The sequence below is a fragment of the Macrobrachium rosenbergii genome, chromosome 54, assembly GCF_040412425.1.
Source record: "Macrobrachium rosenbergii isolate ZJJX-2024 chromosome 54, ASM4041242v1, whole genome shotgun sequence".
Classification (NCBI taxonomy): Eukaryota; Metazoa; Arthropoda; class Malacostraca; order Decapoda; family Palaemonidae; genus Macrobrachium; species Macrobrachium rosenbergii.
The window spans coordinates 5,204,583-5,219,989 of NC_089794.1; the positions used below are offsets into that span (position 1 = coordinate 5,204,583).

The 15,407-nt window shown below is 35.8% G+C and overlaps 1 pseudogene; it reads right to left on the minus strand.

The window, feature by feature from the left end:
• LOC136834739 (GDP-L-fucose synthase-like) overlaps positions 1-15,407 on the minus strand; it is a 30,789-nt pseudogene that overhangs the window by 348 nt on the left and 15,034 nt on the right.

Here is a 15,407-nt window from a genome sequence, read left to right on the forward strand (position 1 = left end):
TAGTTCCCTGATTGATAGTTCGTCTTCCTCGTCAACTGAAAGCAGAGATAAAATTGACTTAGCATTTGGCGCACACTATTCCTTGACTTTTTCTGCTTATTGCTCTTAGTAGATTATTCATCTCATGCCCTTCAAATGGTTCTTGGGGGAAATGTGCGATTAATGTTCGATTTTATTTATCACTCATCAAAGCACTGCCTAACGTTACTGACTGATAAAAGAGCAGTCTGACCAATATATTAGAAATAATGAGCAGTTAGGTGTGATCAGCATTCCTTCCTTTCAATTATGAAATAATCAGATGGGATGAAGAACTTTTGCTATTTGTGGTCCACAGAAAAATATCAGGCACCCAATTTTTTACTATCACGAGCGGTCAAAAGAATAATAAATCTCACCTGACAGGATTACTGGGTCGATCTCTCCATATTCCCTCAAACTCCAAACGAGGAGCTTCGCCAGGTCGAAGGAGTACAGGAACTGCCTGCGAGGTGTACCTGATCCATAGACTGAGAATGGGATATTTTTGTGCTTTTGCAAGGTAGCCCTAGTGAGAAATAATTGCAAGTTACTTAGGTTTTGTCACTGGATATACACACACAAATATATATATATATATATATATATATATATATATATATATATATATATATATATATATATATATATATATATATATATATATATATATATATATATATATATATATATATATATATATATATATATATATATATATATATATATATATATATATATATATATGATTTTTCCAATGTATGTAGCTTTGACAATGCCTTAGAGTAAAAGACGAAAGATCTCGCACTTCGATGTTTCATTTTCCTCCTGGTCAAATGCCCCGTTATATTTTAAATATATAAAATTTACAAACTACAGCTGATGTTTCGCCTTTATTCTAAGGCATTTCAAAGCAAATCATTTCCAGTGAAAAAGTATTGCTATAAAGATTCAGTTTTACAATTAACAACTGGCATTCAAGAGTATATAACTATCTTAATGCTTACAAAGGTCAGCGCAGTTGAGGTAACTCTTCAGATTAGGAACAATTGTCTTGGATTAACTCAGGCACCGGATTAATCAAGGAGAGGCAAAGGAAATTAGCAAGGATTATTGAGTTTCTTTAGTATCTACTTTGGGATGGAGTGATGTAAAAAGTCGAAGAAAGGAAAGCAGATGTCAGTGCAAAGTTTTAGATAAAGAACTTGGTCATACCTGAAGTATGTATTGGCTGATGTTAGCAGATGACAAAATACTGATTAAGATAGGTTATAGAAATTACACAAAAGAGTGGGTATGAAAATGTTTCCAAGAAGTTAATAGTAAATGGAAGCATGAGTTACGGTTTGTAGAAACCACGTAGATGGAACTTTTGATGTTGCTAGAATTGATGAAAGAAAATTTAATTAACTATGATAAGATAAAAGATGAGGTGAGCCATAGAATAGGTGAAATAAGGAGATAAAAATCAGATAAGACAAATGATCTTTTGTGTAGGCCCCATGCCATGAATAAAAACAATTACTGTTATAATAAACGAAACTAATCAATATGGGTCTAAACGTCTTCATGATAAACCGAGTTCATAGGGTAACACTATGACTCGTATTCCCTATAACCCTTTAATACACTTACTGGCTGCCTTTGAAGTATGGGCCATGTTGGCATAATGAGAGCGCAGTCTAAAGCAGCCAACATTCTGTTGTATAATAATAATAATAATAATAATAATAATAATAATAATAATAATAATAATAATAATAATAATAATTATTATTATTATTATTATTATTATTATTATTATTATTATTATTATTATTATTATTATTATTATTATTATTATTCAGCGTAGAGAGCTGAGAAATCCCCTCGGCTTAAGATTCGCCAGTTCTTGAAAAATATGAAATCATGGAATAATGATGGGTAACAAACAAAACTACTGTAAGTCTCTGTGTCTAAATCGACCATCCTGCTCTACGCCCAGGTGTTTTGTTGGATTTCGTGCGATAAATGTCAGGTATTTGGCTTTAAAGTAGCACGAAAATGAGTATTCCAGCCTGAAAAATATCTTCACGCCGCCCGATGAATTATTTATAAACAGATTTTTCAGCAGACGATCATAAAAAAACAAACATTGCAATTTTTTCCCACTTTTTATTGTGAAATAACTGGCAGACAGCAGTGCATCATATATCATGGAAAAGCAATTGATTGTATTTCTGTATTGCGCTAAAGGTATTTATGATGTTATGTTTCTGATACTTTATTTTTAGCAAGTCAATTTTTTTTTTATTGCGAGATAAAAGTCATTGATCCCCGCTAAATCCAACACTTTTTTTATCCTTCGCTTTTATCACTTTGCTTTTTTGAACGAGGTTTAATAAAGTTTAGCTATTCAACTGCACAGTGACACCACAATCATATCCAGCAGGAAAAGTGACTTTACACGTTTTAATCAAAGAGAAATATCACTATTGTACGAACGCAATTGTCGCAGTGTCTAACACTAGAGAAAAATATGAATGTGCATTACGTTTCCTATAAAAGGTTATACATGCAGGCGAACATCAACACTCTCCCCAAAATACATTTGACAAATAAACCATTTTACCTTATGGATTAAGCCAGGCAAAACGTTACCATCCTCCAGATTGAAGTTGTCGTATGGCCCATAGACATTTGTGGGTATAACTCCGGTGAAATGACATCCGTACTGCATGTTGTAAGTCTTGTTCAACACGCAAATCATCCTTTTTGAGAAGCTGTAGCCTACTATTGAGTCGTGAGGTGGGCCATTGTAGATCTGTGAGGGAGGGAAGTCCAAACAAAAGATGTTTTCAGTGCCTATGGCTTTCGTGTTAATAAGTAATTCTCATTTCGCAAGATGTCAGGGTACCATCATTGACAAAACCTTTAACCTTTAAAGGTTAAAGGTTGCGAATGACCAGTAGAGGCAAGGGACCTGCCATTGCGCTGTCTCTCAAAACTAGAGGCTGAACATAAGCTTAAAAGATCAAGAGCTATGCTCCCTTTCCTCCACGCTAGACCTTTAATGATGAACTTTAATGATAGCAAATGCATCTTTTGGAAACATTTCACGGTGCTTTTCTTCTTGAGTAGTAAAATAGCTTTTCATAAGCCTTTGTAATATGCAGTTCTTAAATGCTCCTTCTAAAAGTGGGTTTTAATGTGACTTTATTTTATATGATACCATTTCTTCTTCAGAAGCAAGTTTTACTGTACATTTCTGAAATGATAGCAAATACGGTTTTTAAAATCCGATTTCAAAGTGCATTTCTTCTGAAATAATAAGAATTATACTTCAGATGATAAAAACATTATATTTTTCTGAACACGTCTTGTGTTCACGTCTTCTAAAAGATTAACAAATGCGATTTTTAAAGTAAACTTGAGTGTTTCTTCCTCAATGATAATAGTTTCTTTTTAAAGTAATTAGTAAAGTGTATTTATTTTTTTAATAATAAGACACGTGCCTTGAAGTATGTATCTTTATTTGTATTTCTTGAATGATAACTAATTCAGGTGTTTAAAGCATCGTTTAATGAATGTTCCATTATAAATGATATGAAATTCATCTTTAAAAACAATGTTTAAATGCATCTTGCTTCTTAAGTGATATCAAATTATCATTTGAAAGCATATTTCCATGTGCATTTCTTCATTTGTAACAAAGCATTTCCTCTTCTTTTATAATAGTACTTTTTAATCTGATTTTTTAAATCATACAAGAATGTGATTTAAAAACATGTTAATATTTACTCAGTAATTATTAATCAACAAGAAATGTTTCAAACAGCATGGTTTAATGACCATTTCTTATCAAATAATCACAAATATGTCTTTTAAAAGCAAGCATTAATGTGTATTTCTTGTTACTTAATAACAAACAAAACTTATAATAGCACTTTCATGTGTTTGATGTTTAGTAGCAATTGTTAATGTACTATTCTCATTAAAAGATAACAACAGAAAGTTTTATGAGAATATCTTAATGTTTATTTCATAATAAATAATAGCATTTTTCAAAAAGCAATTTTTAATGCATATTTGTCCTTAAACGATAAGAAATAAATATTTTTATATTAACAGAGGTTGTGAAAGAACACAGAACAGTCCACATTTTGATAGTGGAATGAACGAAGGAGTTATTAAACTGTTGCCCCAACGAGACCGAAATTCGGCAAGAACACAGCCAAGCATGAGCTTTAAAAGTGATTTTTGTCAATCTCACCATTGTTTCGTCGACGGGGTAAGTTGTCTTGTCGGGAAAAATGCAGGTGGAGAGGCACGAGACAACCTTCTTTACTCCCAACTCTTTGCATGATTCCAGGACGTTGTCGTTGATGCGGAAGTTGTTCGTCTGCATTGAGACAGAGAAGAAACAAGTAAAAAATGCGCCAGAAGTTTCTTCGGCACAATTGAATTTTCTGTACAGCGTACAATCAAGGCCACCGAAAATAGACCTATCTTTCGGTAGCTTCGGTATGGTGCTGTATAAGCCGCGACCCATGAAACTTTAACCACGGCCCGGTGGGGGCCTGTCTTATATCGTTGCTAGACGCACGACTATGGTTAACTTTAACCTTAAAATAAAAACTACTAAGGCTAGAGGGCTGCAATTCGGTATGTTTGATGATTGGAGAGTGGATGGCCAACATACTAATTTGCAGCTCTCTAACCTGAGTTGTTTTTAAGATCTGAGGGCGGACAGAAAAAGTGCCGACGGACAGACAAATAACCATCTCAATAGTTTTCTTTTACAGAAAACTAAAAAAAGAAGCCTTTGTTTACTTCATTATACATAGCTTTAGCTTGTTTGTTAAGATAAAACACTGGTCTAAGCTGATGCTCTATTTAAAAAGCGAGCTCAACATCTAAGTAAAAACTGAGAGTCGTAGCTCCATCACGTGGGAACCTTCAGTACATGAGACTGGCTTAGGCAATAGGAAAAGTATAAAAAAAATAAACTTGGTTTCATCTTCTAAATACAACGTGAAATTGTATCGTTATCAGAACTGAAAATATATCTCTAAACGTACTAGCAAAATTAACGAACTACTTGTAAGTGATGGAATGTCAGTGGTATGAAGGGGTGCACAGATCATCCTATATAACATAAACGAAGCACAGGTTAAAACTCACAAAAAAATCACAGTTGCGCTTCATGAGTTTGTACACGCCCCCAAACATGGCTGCCAGATGAACAACGTGGGTGGGGTTGTACTTTTTCATAACGGCTAGGGTTTCTTCTGGGTTCCTTTGAGGGTGATTTTGGTAAATTAGTAGGCTGGAATGATTCATCTATGTATACTTACAAATTCTACCTCTACAGTGTACAGATTAAATAGTTGGTGCGATTAATAGAATTAACCATCACGTAATTTTAGCCTTCTCTTATTTTATTGTGGTGCTGTGTATTAACCGTAATAAATGATTTCTAATTAAAAAGTGTCAGATGCGCCACCTACTGTTACAGGTGTAACAATGAAAAGGTTATTACTTTCATCTATTCCTGAAGAAACTTTACTCACCAGAATATACCTATAATACACTTGAGTGTCACTCAGTCACACTGTCACCTTGTAAAGGTTAATTCATACACTCTAGTATACGAATAGTCGATATCTGATCTGCTTTTGATACAGTGTGAAGACGGAGAAGTGCTTACAATAACAATGCTCCAGGCATTCTCTTAGTTTGAGTATCACTGGTGACTCACAATCACATGGTTTTGAGGTTTCTCCATAATGAATGCTGACCTTGGCAGCTAAGCCGAGGTGTGACCCTGGAGCATTGACCATACAAGGCTGGCTCCTTCCCTCCCACCCCTCACCAAAAAGAAGAAAAAAAAAAACTAAGAAAATGGAACGCACATGAGTTGTAACAAGTGTTCCTATGCCATTTTGGCAGTTTTGCAGTTATATACATATTTGAATATGTAAAATACCAAGACGTATGAAAAATAATTTTAGAAATATCTTGAAAGGTGACCCTCTTTAAAGCAAACTTCATTGAAAAGAATAGCACTCTGTGTGCTATTGAGCTAATATTAGGCCTTCTCAACTTTACATATAAGTTTCAGCAGGTAAATTATAAAGTAGCTATCCAAAGTTAATTTACTATCCCGATGTTTCGGTAGTCCACACTACCATTTACTGAGGGTGAATGGCCCCAGGGGTACATCCACGAAATATTTATATAAAAAGAAAAACCGGTGTACAAAGAAACGGGGCGGGGGTGGGGGGAGGAGTTTTAGTGGATGGTCATGGTCAGGGAGCTCTTCTATTGGCTGCGAGTCTGACTGAGCGACTGCTCACTGCTAGAGAAGGAGGGTGGCTGTTGCATTATCTCTAGCGCCCATCCTCCTGACACTGGTCGGAAGGAGGACTGTATCCTGAGTAGTTCTTCACTGGATGGGTCGATATCGTACTCGCCTAGCACTCTCCTAGGCCCGCGTTCGATTACCTGGCCGGCCAGTGAAGGATTAGAGGAATTTATTTCTGGTGATAGAAATTCATTTCTCGGTGTAATGTGGTTCGGATTCCACAATAAACTGTAGGTCCCGTTGCTAGTTAACCAACTGGTTCTTAGCCACGTAAAATAAGTCTAATCCTTCGGGCCAGCCCTAGGAGAGCTGTTAATCAGCTCAGTGGTCTGGTTAAACTAAGATATACTTTTATTTTGTATTAACATTGATCAGATCATCACATGAGCTTCAGTGACTCTTTTGTTATATATATATATATATATATATATCACATGATATATATATATATATATATATATTGTATATATTATACATATATATATATATATATCAAGTGACTCTTTATATATATATATATATATATATATATATATATATATATATATATATATATATATATATATATATATATATATATATATATATATATATATATATATATATATATATATATATATATATATATATATATATATATATATATATATATATATATATATATATATATATATATCGAAGCTCATGTGATGCTTTTATCTGAGTTTAGCCAAGAGAAGGGTGAAAGAAAATGATTCGATTCAAATTCCTCTGTGTATTTCTATACTTCTTCAAGGTTCAGGTACGTTTGCTAAGGAAATCTGAATAGGATCAGAAGGAGACTCATGTTATTATAAACATAACATGGAAATATCAAACAATGGTAGTCTTGGACGTAACTCAGGAGTGTGACCACTCAAGTCATTGATCCCTGACCCCTACAATTTCCATTGAAGAAGCGTAATATTTTGTCCAAAAATTTACTTTTTATTATATGAAGAATATAACTGATGATGCATATATAAATCCCTGTTCTTCTTATTTTAAGAGAACTTGCCCTTATAAAGACTAATTCATATGCAGGAATCCTACAGAACACTGCCTTATTGTCAAGATTTGCTTCATTTATTTAAAGTGTGCCGACGGTAAAATGTATATAATAGCAGTGGTGAGGTCAATCCAGACCATGTAGTACAGGTGATGCTAGTGATTCATGAACATGAGTTAGCGAGGGTGTTCCATGATGGCTGCCGACCTCAGATACTAAACCAAGGTGCGGCATAACGAACAATAATATACATACAACGATTTAACAATGTGTATGTTATTGTTCAGTTATATGCCTGTAAATTATTTTCACCGAATGCCTTATTTTACGTGTATGCATTTGTCACTCATGCTGTTTGGCGAGTATTTTTTACTCTTATTTGTCTGCGGCACTAATTACTCTGTTACACTTATTGTATGAGCACTGGAAAAATATGAATTCACAGTTTCACTAGGTGGTTTCATTACACCCATACATATTTCTCACTGAATGTGTTGTTAGGCAGACATGCATATTTTCATTGTTTATCTGATGACTGCACTGGTCGCTGATTGCTCACAGATGATTTTTTGTTGTAGGTTTGCTGTTGTCAGTGATCTCGTTTGTTGACTGAACTTGGAGAGGAGGATAGTGGTGTAGGGTGTCCTCGTCCTGTAGGATGGCTGGTTTAAGCCTGTCTATATATAGATACCAAACCCTCGTCACCATGTGTGAATATTCTGAAAGCTTTATTTTTGTATTAGCTGAATGGGTATGGGCCTCTGTAGGGCATTCTTAGGGGAGGCTTGTGGATGTCACTCCTGATGAATATGAACTGAGAGGTGCCAATTTGTCTCAGCACGAAAGCTTTCTTGGTATCTTTGTATGTTTGGACATAATCTGGAGTCTTCTAATGACTTTTCATAGTGTCTTTAATTCTCCATCTGGGCAAATAGCCTTGTTGGCTGGAAAGAATTCACCTTGGTTTGAGTGAGTGAGTGATTCATCAACATAACAGATGCAGAGGTAGAACTTACCCAAGGTGTTGTCCAGACTCTGGAATGTAGCCCCTGAATTCCAGAAGCTGAATGTTGAGTAATTGAGGGTGCATGACCTAAAGACAAGATGAACAGCATTTTTGTGGTACCTGTTTGTTGGACTGAAACTTGGAAGTACTCCATCACTGGGCCAAACTTGTAGAAAATTTTTGCCCCATTGTTAGGAAGACAGCAGTAATCCATGATGATGAACTTCTGGAATTCTTTGTAAGTGATCCTCTCCCCCTGAGCACCCGGCCAGTGTGCAAAGGTTGAGATATTTCATAGGTTAAGCTGTACCTTTTTTCTCTGGGACCAGACAGATGGCCAGTCGCTGAGAAGGGGTGTAGTCAGAGATTTATTGTGTTTACATTTGCACTCTTGTCTGACCACATCCTTGTATGCTTTAACCTCTGTTTTAACCTTTATGAGGTTGTTTTCTGTGCAGTGGACACGGCCATATTTATTTGCTTATAACGGGTTGTTGATGTGATAATTGATTTTTAAACCTACTTTCCCATACAATCCTTTAACACCCCCGGGGAGAAAGGTAGCCAGAGCTGATACACTCCTATTTAGACCATCAGTGGCTTTATTTTGGTAGGCATGGCTGTATTAATTGTGTTAGTCATGAGGGATTTAATGCAAATACCATGGTTTGTTTACTAAGTGGAGGACAACTGTAAACTTTCAAGAGAATGAGAGCTAAAACTCAAAGCTGTACTTCATCTGTCAGTAGCTGGATGTTGTTAGGTAGAGCATGGCTGGAGCCAGGTTGTCAGCCAGGTCGCTTTAAGAGGTCACCAACATAAAGGTGAACTTATATGCAGGAAACCAAAAGAACATTGCTCTCTTGTTGATATTTGATCCACTAGTAATACAGCGTCTGGATGTAAAAGTACTGGGGATGATCCCGACCAAGTGGTGTGGTACAGGTGATATTGTCGACTCACAGGAACGTTGTTGTGAAGATGCTAAATGATGGCTGCTGACATTGGCAGTTGAACCAAGGTTTGGCAGAAGAGCATGGGTCACACTCTCAGCTGATTTGAAGATCAAATTTTCTAGTGCATAAAATAATTTTACATTGTCCTATGGATTACGTCATTTGGGATTACTTGCACGAGCAGTTTATTAAGTTACAAATAATTAATTTATAGTTTGCCGAGCAGTAAATAATGATCTCCATTATCTTCAGGTTATGTGAAGAATGTCTGTTTGTTTATTTATATCAGTGGTTCCCAACTGTTGTGCCATGGCATTAAGGGGTGTCATGTGATCGACTAAGTTTGCAGCAAAAACTGGGAATAATAGATAATCAAAAGCTAGATAAACTTTTGCACCATTTGTTCTCTTTCTCATCCCAGATATCAGTGCCATCGATACTTTGGTATTCGTACGCCCATCACTGCACATTATAGCTAAATGTTTTTTGGCTTTGGCACGGTTTAACAATCCCTGGCGTCATGTGTTTTTGTAATCGTGTTTTAATTTGGCATATAGGGAGCGAGAAAATGTTTTAAAGTGCAAAATTCGTACTTATATTAAGACTGACGTCGTTTTCATGTTATTTTCCATTTGAAAAGAAAACAAACCATGAATGTATTTACTCTTTCTTTGAAAAAGTGTTCATAAGAAAACGAAACGTGTGCCATTTAGAAATGGCTAAATCCGTTTTACTTTAATAATGTTAACAAACCCATAAACACACATTTATGATTTTTCCTGAACATTTTGAACTGCTTTTAAGAAAGCAATTGTCCACAATAGTGCAAAAATGTGTTTTACAAGTGTAACCAACAAACGCATTTTTCGTGTTTTTGCAAAAACATTCCTTTTTTACCGTATGGCTTATTATGCCTTGTTAGCTTGTCTCGGTTGCATTAGTGTGCTCATTTTTCATATATAATATATTTAGCATGCAGCTGCCCGAATGACGGTTACAATAAATTTTTTTATTGTCATTCGTTGTACGTTGAATAAAGCAACATCAGAGGACAGACTAGTATTTTTGTTTTGTTTTTAGTTTATCCAGACATAAAGTTTTGTCACGGTGACATTGAATTTAATACATAATTCACTAATAACAAACGATGGGGTTTTCTAATTAGGGTGCAGGGGCCTTCTGAAATGTCTAGCAGGGGTTCCCCGGGCCAGTAAAGGTTGGGAAACACTAACTTATATCTTTTGACATGTGTGTTTATTTGATTATAAAGAAGTGTACATGGAGCCAGATGGTATTCAAATTTCCGTCCTCCTCTTGTTGGTTGAAAAATTCACACACACAAGCGAGTGGTTACAGATATCCTTTAACAAATTCTTTTACCATCATACTGATGTAATTATCTGAATCCTTTTGGGAGTACATCGGGATTCTGATAGATTCTAGGAGTGTATGGCTAATGGAGAATTTGTATGTGTATCCTTTGCGTATCAGGGTAAGATCAAAATTCTTCGAACGACGATAATGTTACATGAAAGGAATTTTCTTATTTAATCTATGTTACGTTAAAATTAAGTGACACATACATGAGAGTCTACTCTTTTGGATGGCCACATGCATCACTCTTTGGAAACATCTATAAAACCCATATAAAGTTCTTAGGAACTATTACTCGCAAGAAATACAATTAGATATACTTTATTTACAAGATTTTAAATGTTTTTAAAAATGACATTTGGACCCCAAAAAATTTATCTTTTTTACCGTGGTTTTTAGTATTTAGTGAATTGCTCGTGCATTAATTGATTTTTCTCAAGGAGAATAAAAAGAAAAACAAGCAATAACATTTGAATCCAGTTGTTGATATTGATAAAACATAAAGTTTTATGTATACGGCCGTAAGATTTTTAAATGAGAAAACTCTGCTGCATGATTTCAGGAAATTTTATTTATGTTGACATGTATGATTCATAAGCCTTCTCGAGATCAAAGAAAACAGTCATGCAATGCTGTTTCTCAGCGAAAGCATTACATATTGAAGATTCCATTCGAACCAATACATCGGTTGTGGAGTGCATTCTTCGAAAACCACACTGAGCAGGCGGCAGATATTTACCACGTTCCAAGTACCACATCCAACGTGTTTTTCAACATTTTTTCATGATCTTACACATACATGATGTCAGCGCAATAAGACGATAATTCTCTGTCTTAAATGGGTCTTTCCCTGGTTTCACGAATGGCAATAATTTTAACATCTCCCAAAGCTTAGGGAAGATATGTTCTCGGTAAATTATGTTAATAAGGGTTAATATTAAAAGTCTGAATAGCCTGTGTTATATCATTTAGTCCAGGAGCTTATTCATTACATTTATTTAAGGCTGATTCAATTTTTCTCATAGTAAAAGATACATCGTATTGTTCATTTCTTGAAGTATTAAAATCAATTTCGACCTGTTCCATTAGCCCTCTTTGAGCTGAATAGGGTCTATCATCATTTTCCTTTGCATCATTAGCAAAATGATTAGCAAACTCATTTGCCACTAACCGGAAGTCTGCTACCTCACAACCATTGATCTTAATAACTTGAGGTTGACAAGGAGTAAATTTGCCTGCTATTTTTCTAACTCTCTTCCAAACTAAAGTCAGGGGTGTTTTTGAAATTAGTGAAGATATGAAAATTGTCCAAGATTCCTTTCTTGCTTTTTTTTTTTTAATTTCCATGCAGAAGTGAGCTCTTGCTTTTCGAAATTCAACAAGGTGATACTCACATTTTCATCTGCGGTATCTGGTGAAAGCTGACCTCATAGTTCCACGAGTTTCTTGGCATTTACGAGTCCACCAGGGAACTGGTCGACGGATAAACATGCCCAAAGTCCTAGGTATAGGTTGAAGACCAGCTGAGAACATAATTATATTAAAAAAGTCAAGAGCATCATTTGCACGGGGGAAGTCATTAGCTGCGTCATGTATTGAACTGCGTTCCCGGAATGTTGCCCAATGAGCTTTACCAGTGTTCCATTTAGGTAGCCTTGAAGATGTAGGATTTGAAGCTACATCCACCACCATTGGAAAATGGTCACTGGTAAATCTAACATTTATCACTCTGCAATTAAAATCAGTAAGGCAGTCATCACCAAATATTGATAAATCAATTGCTGATAATGTGCCTGTTTGAACATGAAAATGTGTTGAACCCCAGTGTTGAGGATTCCCACATTTTAACCCTCTATGATGTCACCCCAAAAGAGGGCTTCTGCTATTCATATCTCCCAGAATAAGGGATTTAAATTCATCGTTGGGGAAGACTTCACTGAGTGGGAGATAGAGAGAGCATACTGTATATTTTCTTTGCAAATGGATCTGCACACTTATCACTTGCAGTGTAGACTGGACACTAATAGGAATTTGTGGGGTGCCATTACGAATATATAAAGCTACACCTCCATGGCTTCCTATATTTACATTATAGGGGGAATGATATGATGTGTACCCTCGTGGACTGGGGCATGTATTATTACCAATCATAGTCTTCTGCAAAGCTATACATACAGGAGAAGCCTTAATTCTTCCCATTTCGCTCATAATCCATAACATTTCCACTGGAGAAAATGAATGAATTCTACTTTGCTTTTGATGCTGTTAAATTGGAGCCTCTTTTAAGTGCTTTCAGCTTACTGCCTTGCTCCTGCTTTTTTCGGAAGGAAATCAATTGTTTATTGCTGCCTTCCTTTTTAGAGGGTTATCAGTCTCACGAACACCAGGAAAAACTGACGCTGCCTGAGGAGGAGTGTGAGGGTCAGACATTGGTGCGTCCTCCAAAGCAATAGAAGCACCAGTTACAGCTTGTGCAGGCTCCAGGGAGACACAAAATAGTGATAATGAAGCCTCCAATGAAGCAGGATGTCAGCCATAGCAGGAGCAACCTCCAAAGTAGCTGATGCACCAAGTATAGCTGGTACAACCTTCAGAGAGGTGGGAGTGCCAAGTACATCTGGTACTACCTCCAAAGATGCAGGAGCACCATGAGTCACTGATGCTGCCTCCGAAGAGGCAGGAGTGCCAGAAATCACCGATGCTGCCTCTGAAGAGGCAGGAGTGCCAGAAACCACTGTCACAACCTCTGAAGAGGCAAGAGTGCCAGAAACCACTAGCGCAGTCTCCAAAGAGGCACGGGTACAGATCATCAATGATTTTCTATTTACATATCCTCTGGTAGTAATTACATTTCTTCTTTGGTTGGCAGTAACACTGGAAAAGGATATTCCAGGTCAAACATACTGATTCAGCACACATCACAAGTAAGTGAAGATGATGGATAATTCTTTCCACAATGTATACATCTTGCTTCTTTGTTGCATATACCATGCTCTGGTTCATACAACATATACCATGCTCAGGTTTAACACAACATGGCAGGCTTGCCTTGTAGCTTCTGCCTACAAGACCCTAACATATGTCCAAATTCTTGACAATTAAAATATCTCCTTGGTCTTAGGATGTATTGTTTAACCTTTAAACGTAACCAGACTTCATTTATTATATTTGGTAATTGAGTTGAACTAAACGTAATAAATAAATTTGGAAGTGGAACTAAGGCTCCATTGATCTCCTTCATTCTTTCAGTTCTAATCACACCTTGATCTTTTAATTCCTCTGCCAGCTTCTCCTCCAAGTACGTTGTCAGTTGGGGTGCATATATCATTCCCTTAGAGTAATTCCAATAAGTATGTACTGCACAGTCTTCTTTAATTCCTCCGAGATGCGATAATGCTTTCAATTTTTTATTTTTCTTTGCTGAGGTTGATTCTACTGTCAGTTTTCCTTGACTTTCAGATATCTTTGGCTCTTGGCCACAACACTACAATGTCTCTGTACTAAAAATATCATAACTAGAATCTTCCAGATTAAAAGTCAAATATTTATCATAAGAGGTTTCAAATATTCCTGGTCATATTTCACATTTATTCCTACTCATTTTCCCTTTGCTCTGTGCTGGAACATAGGGTTCCAGTGTAATTACACTAGAAGGTTTCACAGATTTTTCTAAACAAAGGTTGTCAGAGGAGGTTCCCTTGGTCATCATCTGTTCTAAGATGGTATCATCGAGGGCCCAGTGGTACTTGAATCTTATAGCTACTACTCATAAAGATCAAAATAAAGAAAAGAAGAAAAATTAAACCTGAAAACTTTAAAAGATATCAGCCATTCATGGAGTTTATTCTTCCACTAATGGCACAAGTGAGAGTCGACTCTCAAATGTCTGCACCCCTACCCTACCCCACAGGGGATGGCAAAACACAATTAGAGTGGCTTAAGTGTAAGCCAAACCTGCTTGCTAGGACCGAGGCTATTACAAGAATACAATCATCCCAACCCTAATCATGTTATGGGCAAACCAGATAGAATACCTAGAGTCCTATCCCCAGAACTAGATGCCCCCCCGCCCTGGAATCTGTGGCCTAGCCCTGCAGAATAATTCCACCCTTGAGCTATAAATCTGATATCTCTCAGGTCCAAACACAGAGCTCTATTTATAGCTCCTGTACATATTTCATCTTCTGATTGAATTAGTGAATTATACCCTTTAGTGGACACCTAAAGTTTACCTCCAACTGTTTCATTTACTGGTAATTTTGAGTATTTTTCACTTTTTACCATTTTTGTTCACTGGAGAGCAACCACCCTCAGTCAGGTGTAGTTATCAGAAATTCAGGTTAGAGCCATCTTTCCAAACACACGGAAGCTCGAACGTGATAATATATATATATATATATATAATATATATATATATATATATATATATATATATATATATATATATATATATATATATATATATATATATATATATATATATATATATATATATATATATATATATATATATATATATATATATATATATATATATATATATATATATATATATATATATATATATAGAAAAAAATGCGTGCGTGTCTGTCTGCCTGTATACTATTATTACGTTAAATAATTCCTGGCAAAGAGTACAAGACTCCGAAATATTAGTAATATGTTATTATATTTATTTGG